Source organism: Thalia democratica, unplaced genomic scaffold, assembly GCF_965202585.1.
Source record: "Thalia democratica unplaced genomic scaffold, ktThaDemo2.hap1.1 HAP1_SCAFFOLD_757, whole genome shotgun sequence".
Lineage (NCBI taxonomy): Eukaryota > Metazoa > Chordata > Thaliacea > Salpida > Salpidae > Thalia > Thalia democratica.
In genome coordinates, this window is record NW_028139731.1 from 22501 (window position 1) to 32500 (window position 10000).

General features: G+C 33.9%; 5 non-coding genes across 5 annotated transcripts in view; all 5 read left to right on the forward strand.

Moving 5' to 3' along the window:
* The first annotated feature begins 223 nt into the window (after window positions 1-223).
* On the forward strand, window positions 224-342 carry LOC145846965 (5S ribosomal RNA). Its single transcript, XR_014370973.1, has one exon. It is a non-coding gene; the product is annotated as a 5S ribosomal RNA (ribosomal RNA).
* A 2859-nt stretch (window positions 343-3201) lies between these two features.
* LOC145846986 (5S ribosomal RNA) lies at window positions 3202-3320 on the forward strand. The gene has a single exon (XR_014370993.1). It is a non-coding gene; the product is annotated as a 5S ribosomal RNA (ribosomal RNA).
* A 3498-nt stretch (window positions 3321-6818) lies between these two features.
* On the forward strand, window positions 6819-8626 carry LOC145846979 (small subunit ribosomal RNA). The gene has a single exon (XR_014370987.1). It is a non-coding gene; the product is annotated as a small subunit ribosomal RNA (ribosomal RNA).
* A 182-nt stretch (window positions 8627-8808) lies between these two features.
* Window positions 8809-8961, forward strand: LOC145846969 (5.8S ribosomal RNA). Its single transcript, XR_014370977.1, has one exon. It is a non-coding gene; the product is annotated as a 5.8S ribosomal RNA (ribosomal RNA).
* A 222-nt stretch (window positions 8962-9183) lies between these two features.
* LOC145846984 (large subunit ribosomal RNA) overlaps window positions 9184-10000 on the forward strand; it is a 3631-nt gene continuing 2814 nt past the window's right edge. The window contains exon 1 of the ribosomal RNA XR_014370991.1: window positions 9184-10000. This exon is cut by the window's right edge and continues 2814 nt beyond it. This is a non-coding gene — a ribosomal RNA (large subunit ribosomal RNA).

Sequence of the window (10000 nt, forward strand, 5' to 3'; positions counted from 1 at the left end):
TAGAATATAGTTAACAATCTTTTAAACAAAGTCTTAAATAAAGTTACAGGGAGTAATTGTAATTAAAACACCAAAAAAAAAGGTTTTAATAAAAAAAATACTTACATCAAGTTGAAATTTTATAAGGAATAATTTTAAAATATCAAATTGATTGTAAATCAAGTGCAAATAGGTTTTTTAAACAAACCGAAGGGTTTATAAAGGCTTGTAAACGCTTTCAAACGCCTACGACCATACCACACTGAGCACACCCCATCTCGTCCGATCTGGGAAGTTAAGCAGTGTCGGGCGTGGTTAGTACTTAGATGGGTGACCGCTTGGGAATACCACGTGCCGTAGGCCTTTGCTTTTTGAATTCATCTTTTTTGTACTATTTTTCTTTCTGACCTATTTATACTTATTACTCGTTTATTTACATTTCTTTAACGCTTAAAAGAAAAGTAAATTCTAGTTATTAGCAAATAAAAACGTAAGCCAATCAGATAACGTTATTTGCTGTTTAAACCAATTAGAGCGCTAAAAAAGTGGTTTGACCAGTTTGAGATATCGAAAAAATAATGGCACCATCTTGTAGAGTACAATTTTCTGAGTTAAAATTAATACAATTAGTCTTTTATACTAAAACTTAAAAGTTTTTTTGTCCAAAAACAAATAAAAGCGTGGCTACTTGAAAAATCAAACGAAAATAAATTTTGCACTTTTGTATTGTGAGTCATAATAAGTTATTTACTGTTACCAACAGATACTAGCAAAAGCTTTTTAAAGTTTTGTATTAACTTAATGTATTTGTAATTACTTTTACTTAATAGAAACTATTGAATTACGTTTACTTAGTTTACTTTTGTATGTGTATTAAATATATAGCAATTTTGTTTGAACTTAAATAAGGACTATTAAACTATTAAAAGAAAACTATCAAAGTTTACTAACTCAAAAGCTAAATCTTAGTTATATTGTTATAAACATTTATGTTGTAATTTACTAATAACTAAATGAGTTTATTTCAAACAAAAAGAATTAAATAATGTTATGTTATGTCAAGCCTACTATATGAGGTATATAGGTATATAAGGTATACAAGCTTATGTTTGAAAGTTATAATAATTAAAATAAAAATAAATATTTAGTTGGTAAAATTTGTATGTTTTAATATGCTTTGAAATTAGAGTTAGTATAGATGTTTTTTTTTAAATATAATAAATATAAGTATTTAGTTACTAATAATAAACTAAAATACCAATTTTGTAGTTAATACAAAAAAAAAAACTTATCTTACTTAAAGTTCACTGTAATTGAAACATTATACAAAAGCTTTATAATTATAAGCTTTGAATAATTCTATTTGAATAAATAATAGATTCATAACTATATTCATGTTTGCATATTTAAATTATAAAAAGTTAGTGTTTTGTGTATTGACTTTATGATTATTTTATTTTAGTAACTGTTAGTTTTATACTTTAATAAAAGAAATATGGTTAACAAGTAAGTTAAAAATGAAAGAAGCATAAAAAAACACACTAATTAACTGCTTATTCAATAGTTTGATTATTTAATTATTTTTCTGTTATATAGTTTAATCGTATTGTATAAAAAATACAGAGGTTTAAAGTAAGTTTGAATAAAAATAAAACAAAACATATAAAATAAGCATTAGTTAAAATACATAGTTTTTTTTTCTAAGAAAATTTAATTCTTTAATAATAAGTAGTAATTTAAATAAAAAATAATACAAATAAAGTTATACAATATATATACAATAGTTTGTCAAACTAGGCAAACACTACTAGGCAAAAAACAAACTAGGCAAAAAACCTACAAAGTAGGCCACCACTACAATCCAATGTTCCAACTGGAAATTCAATGAGATCGTTACTGTACTTGTGATGAACGTTGATAATCCCCAAGATTGTAAGTCGAAGGCCTTACCCAACCTAACCAGCGCACTGGTTTTCTTACAACTGAATTAATCAACATTTATTATTGAATATAATCATTATTGATAGATAGAGGAATGTTGACAATCAACAACAGATTGTAGGTCAAAGGCATTACTCGACCCAAGTACCCACAACCTAGATTGAACAACATTTATTAGATAGATTTGTTTATTGATAGATAGAGGAATATTGTCAATCCACAACAGATTGTAAGTCAAAGGCATTACTCGACCCAAGTACCCACAACCTAGATTGAACAACATTTGTTAGATAGATTAGTTAGATAGATAAATAGTACAGTATAATCTCAAAGAATTTGAAGCCCGAACATTGAACGATAGTGGTGTTTCGTGACGACTAGCGGGATTCGATCTTACAACCTTCTGCTTATGAGTCAGCTGATAAGACCACTGACCCACCGCGCCACGACAAAGATAAAGAAATATTTTGCTATATAAATAGGTTGATTTTTATAATTTTGTTATACAGTGTCAATTACAGTGAACTTCAAGTAAGATATACAACAGTATATATATTTCCGAGTCTGACTTTGAGTACTTTTTATATATTATTAACAAGATTTTTTAGGAGTAATATCTGTTTAGTTCTTTAATATATCTTTAAAATAATAATATTTTTTAAGGTGTTTAAAACTTTTAGAAGCTGTATGTAATGTCTTTTAGTTTAATAGTTCTTTTAAATTAGTAAAAAAAATAAACATGGTTGAGTTATCAAATTAAACAAAATAGAACGTCAAGTATTTAATTACTAAAATTAATTTAATTAAAAAAAAAATCTCAGGTAATCTAAAATGTCAGGAATTATTTAAAAATAAATATAAATTTAAAACTTATTATATTGAAAAGATTGATGAATAATACTCTTGAATGTATGCAATGTTTGTATTTGTAATGCAATAACATAAATGGATAGATCAATGACAAATTGTAAACATATTGTATTATTTTATTTTACGATTTTATTTTATTTATTTAATAATTCAATAAACTTTACTTCTACTTTTCCTGGTCTTAGGTAATTTATAGATAACAATTGTTTAAACAAACACTTTTGTACAGTTACAATACAGTTTTAGTACAGTTTGGGAGTAACTGTTGATTAAAAAAACAAAAAAAAAGTTAATTCAGGTTAAAATTTTATAAGGAATAATTTTAAAATATCAAATTGATTGTAAATCAAGTGCAAATAGGTTTTTTAAATAAACCGAAGGGTTTATAAAGGCTTGTAAACGCCTTCAAACGCCTACGACCATACCACACTGAGTACACCCCATCTCGTCCGATCTGGGAAGTTAAGCAGTGTCGGGCGTGGTTAGTACTTAGATGGGTGACCGCTTGGGAATACCACGTGCCGTAGGCTTTTGCTTTTTGAATTCATCTTTTTTGTACTATTTTTCTTTCTGACCTATTTATACTTATTACTCGTTTATTTACATTTCTTTAACGCTTAAAAGAAAAGTAAATTCTAGTTATTAGCAAATAAAAACGTAAGCCAATCAGATAACGTTATTTGCTGTTTAAACCAATTAGAGCGCTAAAAAAGTGGTTTGACCAGTTTGAGATATCGAAAAAATAATGGCACCATCTTGTAGAGTACAATTTTCTGAGTTAAAATTAATACAATTAGTCTTTTATACTAAAACTTTAAAGTCTTTTTGTCCAAAAACAAATAAAAGCGTGGCTACTTGAAAAATCAAACGAAAATAAATTTTGCACTTTTGTATTGTGAGTCATAATAAGTTATTTACTGTTACCAACAGATACTAGCAAAAGCTTTTTAAAGTTTTGTATTAACTTAATGTATTTGTACTTAGTTTAAATTAATAGAGTTTATTTGGTTTACTTTATTATGTGTATTGAATGTGCTAGTATCTAAAAATAAATACAACTAAAACAAAACAAACAAGGAGAGTACTTGAATAGAACCAACACAATTTACAGACCAGTTGTGTACTAAATTTAAAGAAATTCTGAATAGTGAATATGCAATTATTATTATAAGTTCAAAGTTCACTTTAATTTAAATTAATGTATTTTGTAAATTGGTTTTATTTAATACGATAGTAGTGAATTACTTTATTTAATTTACTTTAGTATGTGTTGTATAACTTTATTTAAACCAGAAGCAAAACGGGATTATACTTTCAATAAACTACACAATTTACAGACCAGTTGTGTACTAAATAAAAAGCTATTGTGAATAGTGAATATGCAATTATTATTATAAGTTTATAAGTTCACAGTTTACAAAAGCTTTAGAATTTAGTTATTATTTTGTTCATATTTGCATATCTAATTTATGAAAAGTTAGTGTTATGTGTATTGGCTTTTTAATTTCTTTATTTGTAGAACTGTTAGTTTTATATTCTAAAGAAACATTTTTAAATAAATATGTTTAACAAGTAACTTAAAAATGGAAGAAATATATTGTATATATTGAACTATTTATATTTATTCTAGCTATTTGCTTAGTGTATTTATTAATGTGATTATTTTATTTTGTTGTTTGTCTTATAGTTTAATCGTATTGTGTTGAAATATATATAACAAATACAGAGGTTTAAAGTAAGTTTAAATGAAAATAAAATAAGACATATAGTTGAAATATAAGTTTAAAAAAATAGTTTTTTTTTTTATTTCTTTGTTTGTTTGATTGTTTGTTTATTATATAATCGCGACGTGTCATTTTATTACTTTTAAGCATACTAAATATAATAATAGGTATAGTTATAGGAAAAATTCAATTAGTTTCTAATGTAATAAAAAAGTTTATTTCCACAAATAAATAAATACCTGAAAAATCAAATGAAAAATAAATTTCGCACTTGTATTGTGAGTCATAATAGGTTATTTACTGTTACCAACAGATACTAGCGAAGGCTTTTTAAAGTTCTATGTTAATTCAATGTATTTGTACTTAGTTTTATTAAAATGACAGTATTGATGGTTACGTTTATTAAGTATGTTTATTTAACGTTATGTAACTCAAGTAAAACCAGAAGCAAATAAGGAGACTACTTTCAATAAACTACACAATTTACATACCAATTGTATACTAAACTTAAAGCTATTCTATTTTATTCTTGATAGTTATTTTAAAGTTATTAAATTATACAAATGTATTTTGTAAAGTAGTTTTATAAAGTTACTATAGTTTATCTAACTTACTATAGTATGTGTTATATAACTTTAATTAAACCAGAAGCAAAAAGGGAGACTACTTTAAATAAACTACACCATTTATTGTTATATATAACTCTAATAAAACCAGAAGCAAAAAGGGAGACTACTTTAAATGAACTACACAAATTAAAAATATATTATTATTTATAAATCAATCGTGTTGTGTTTCAAAATACATTTTTCAAATATTGTTTTACAAGTATTTATCAGTTATTTAGTTTTCTTTTTATAGTTTAGCCGTATTGTTTTATTTATTTGTTATTATTTTTATTTAATTGTTTGCTTATTATATTTATCGCCATGTGCTTAAAAAATAAAACAACTATAAAGGTTAAAAAAGTAAGTTTAAATAAAAATAAAATGAAACATATAAAATAAGTTTATGATTTTTTTATTATTATTATTATTTAATTGTTTGCTTGTTATATTTATCGCGATGTGCTTAAAAGAATAGAACAAATACAAAGGTTTAAATTGTAAGTTTTAAATAAAATAAAATGAAACATACAAAATAAGCTTATGATTTATTATTATTTTTATTATTATTTTTATTTCATTGTTTGTTTATTATATCTATCGCGATGTGCTTAAAAAATAAAACAACTATAAAGGTTTAAAAAGTAAGTTTAAATAAAGATAAAATGTAACATATAAAATAAGCTTATGTTTGATTTTTTTAATTTATTTTCATTTAATTGTTTGTTTATTATATTTATCGCAATCTGCTTAAAAAAATAAAACGAGTATTAAGGTTTGAAAAGTAAGTTTAAATAAAAATAAAATAAAACATATAAAATAAGCTTATGTTTTTTTTTTTTTTTTTTTTTATTATTATTTTTATTCAATTTTTTGTTTATTATATTTATCGCAATGTGCTTAAAACGATAAAACAAATATAAAGATTTAAAAAGTACGCTTAAATAAAAAATAATACAAATAAAGTTTATTTATAATAAATATATATATTTAAAACATTAAAAAAAGTAGTTTATACATATTTTTTTTTATTTATTTCTTTTAAACATATTAAATAAAGTATAAAAAAGTATTAAAACATTTAAACGTAGCATAAATAAGCTTAAAACATTAAAATAATTGAAAAGAAACAAAGAAATTGAAAAAAATCGGAAAAAATCGGCAAAAAAAGTTCAACAGCAACATTTGAGCATCATACACGTATGCATTACTTTACACTAGTGAGAGAGACGTGTTTGTGCGTTCGGTCGACTTGACGAGAAAGCGGGCTTAAAGCATTACTGTTTAGCACCCGAGGCGCGGCTATTGCAGCGGCGGCGAACGTGCTATGTAAACGCATTGGAGCAGCGTATGAAAAACTACAAGCGTCCAGCGGCGGTAGGCTTATAGCTTTGCGAAGTCGTCGAGACGAGTAGCCGACGCAGGCAGGCACGGCTCGAGGCGGGTAACTGCAGCAGACAGATGGCGTGTTGCTGCTGACGAGTTAACCGGCAGAAGGCAAACGGTTGGTCGGGAGAAAGAACAGTCAGTTGTAAAGCTGCATGCTGCAGTCGACGCGGGCTGGCGCTTTAAACAGCAAAAGGCCGGCGCCGACTTTCAGTAACGTTCGCAAGGCTTTTAAGCCGAGTGATAGAAAAGGTCTGTATTTATACAGTAAAAACGCTCAGTCGAGCAACGGGTTTAAACGCCCTCGGATAGTTATCTGGTTGATCCTGCCAGTAGTCATATGCTTGTCTCAAAGATTAAGCCATGCAAGTGTAAGTACGAGCTCACGTACAGTGAAACTGCGAATGGCTCATTAAATCAGTTATGGTTCATTTGATTGTACGCTTTTACATGGATAACTGTGGCAATTCTAGAGCTAATACATGCGTAAAGCGCCGAACTGACGTGAGGCGCGCATTTATCAGACCAAAACTAACCGGCTTTCGGGTCGTTACAATGGTGACTCTGGATAAGCTTGCGGATCGCACGGCCTAGTGCTGGCGACATCTCATTAAAGCAACTGCCCTATCAACTATCGTCGGTACGGTATCGGCCTACCGAGGTTGTAACGGGTGACGGAGAATCAGGGTTCGATTCCGGAGAGGGAGCCTGAGAAACGGCTACCACATCCAAGGAAGGCAGCAGGCGCGCAAATTACCCATTCCCGGCTCGGGGAGGTAGTGACGAAAAATAACAATGCAGACCTCGTACGAGGTCCTGCAATTGGAATGAGTACACTTTAAACTTTTTAACGAGTATCCATTGGAGGGCAAGTCTGGTGCCAGCAGCCGCGGTAATTCCAGCTCCAAAAGTGTATATTTAAGTTGTTGCGGTTGAAAAGCTCGTAGTTGGATATAGGGACGGCGAGGTTGGTCGGTCGAAAGGCTAGCACTGGCCTCGTTGTTCTTGTTGGTCGGTGCCTTCGCGGTGCTCTTAACTGAGTGTTGCGGTGGTCCGGCAAGTTTACCTTGAAAAAATTAGAGTGTTCAAAGCAGGCTTTACGCTTGTATAATGTTGCATGGAATAATGGAATAGGACCTCGGTTCTATTTTGTTGGTTTTCGGAGCACGAGGTAATGATTAATAGGAACGGACGGGGGCATCCGTACTGTGCCGTTAGAGGTGAAATTCTTGGATCGGCGCAAGACGAACGACTGCGAAAGCATTTGCCAAGAATGTTTTCTTTAATCAAGAGCGAAAGTCAGAGGTTCGAAGACGATCAGATACCGTCCTAGTTCTGACCTTAAACGATGCCGACTAGCGATCGGGCAGTGTCGAACTTAAGAACTGTCCGGCAGCTTCCGGGAAACCAAAGTCTTTGGGTTCCGGGGGAAGTATGGTTGCAAAGCTGAAACTTAAAGGAATTGACGGAAGGGCACCACCAGGAGTGGAGCCTGCGGCTTAATTTGACTCAACACGGGAAATCTCACCCGGCCCGGACACAGCGAGGATTGACAGATTGAGAGCTCTTTCTTGATTCTGTGGGTGGTGGTGCATGGCCGTTCTTAGTTGGTGGAGCGATTTGTCTGGTTAATTCCGATAACGAACGAGACTCTTACTTGCTAAATAGCTGCTCGACCCATTGGGTCGGAGACAACTTCTTAGAGGGACTAGTGGCGTTTAGCCACACGAGATTGAGCAATAACAGGTCTGTGATGCCCTTAGATGTTCGGGGCCGCACGCGCGCTACACTGACCGGATCATCGTGTGTTCCCTAGGCCGAAAGGTCCGGGTAATCCGTTGAACCCCGGTCGTGCTAGGGATAGGGACTTGCAATTGTTTCCCTTGAACGAGGAATTCCCAGTAAGCGCGAGTCATTAGCTTGCGTTGATTACGTCCCTGCCCTTTGTACACACCGCCCGTCGCTACTACCGATTGAATGGTTTAGTGAGGTCCTCCGATTGAGCCTGGTACGTGCGGCAACGCACTCGCCGGTGTTCGAAAAGACGATCGAACTTGATCATTTAGAGGAAGTAAAAGTCGTAACAAGGTTTCCGTAGGTGAACCTGCGGAAGGATCATTAACGAATCGAAATTTGATTTCAAGCGACGTCTCTTCTTCGAAGGGACCGAGCCCTGTAACTGTTATAGTTCGGTCGCGTTGCTTCCTGACAGCGGGAGTAATAATTCAGCACGCAAGTGCTGGCGCGGCCGCTTCTTTTTGAACACGATTTTTTGGTTGCATTGAGATTGATTAACACGAGAGATCTCTTAGCGGTGGATCACTCGGCTCGAGCGTCGATGAAGGACGGAGCTAGCTCCGAGAAGTAATGTGAATTGCAGGACACATTGAGCATCGATATTCTGAACGCGTATTGCGGCCTCGGGTAATCCTGGGGCCACGTCCGTCTCAGGGTCTTTAACACACCGATCCTTTCATTAGTTTGAAAGTGCCTGCGACTCGTTTCTTAATTAAGGAGCGTGTCGTCAAAGACAGCTGGTCTGGCGATTTCACAGCTGAAGCGTGAGCAGCCTGCTGGCCTCGGGTGAGGTAGCAACGACGGTAGGTGCTCGAGAATAAGTTAAGTGACTTCAAAAGGCCGACGTACAAAGCGCATGTACTTTTATAGTACATCACTTTTGACCTGAGATCGGGCGGGACGACCCGCTGAACTTAAGCATATCACTAAGCGGAGGAAAAGAAACTAACAAGGATTCCCCTAGTAACGGCGAGTGAAGCGGGATAAGCCCAGCGCTAAATCCGAGCCTTTTTGGAGGGCGAGGAAATGTAGCGTATGGAATTCAGCATGCGGCGAACCAACGACTGCCCACGTTCTTCTGATCGAGGCCTTTTCCCAGAGCGGGTGTTAGGCCCTTGGCGGCGGTCGTAATTCGTCCTAGCGGTTTTCCCGGAGTCGGGTTGTTTGGAAATGCAGCCCTAAGCGGGTGGTAAACTCCATCTAAGGCTAAATACTGGCTCGAGACCGATAGCGAACAAGTACCGTGAGGGAAAGTTGAAAAGCACTTTGAAGAGAGAGTTAAAGAGTACGTGAAACCGCTTGGAGGCAAACGGAGGCGCCCATCGAGTCGCCGGACGTTTTCAGGCGCTGCGAGAGCTGTCCTACTGTTTGAGTGATCTTCGGAGACTCTTACGGTTGCGCTGGCGTCGCGGCGCTGCACTAGCGTTCGGCGAGGGCCGCGACCGGTTGCTGGGCTGACTTTGGTCGTTCGCAAGGTAGCTCTTCTTCGGAAGAGTGTTATAGGCGTTCGATTAGCTTCGGCTCGGCGACCGAGGAGAGATTCCGCGTCGGTCTTCGGACAGGCTGCGTGTTGATCGCTGGAATACGGCTTTGGAAACTGCTCGCAGTCTCTAGAGTTTGTACAAGGCCTTCTTCGCGTTAGCGCTCAGACGCCAGGGGTCTGCGGCTTAAGCTGGCCACGTCTCCGACCCGTCTTGA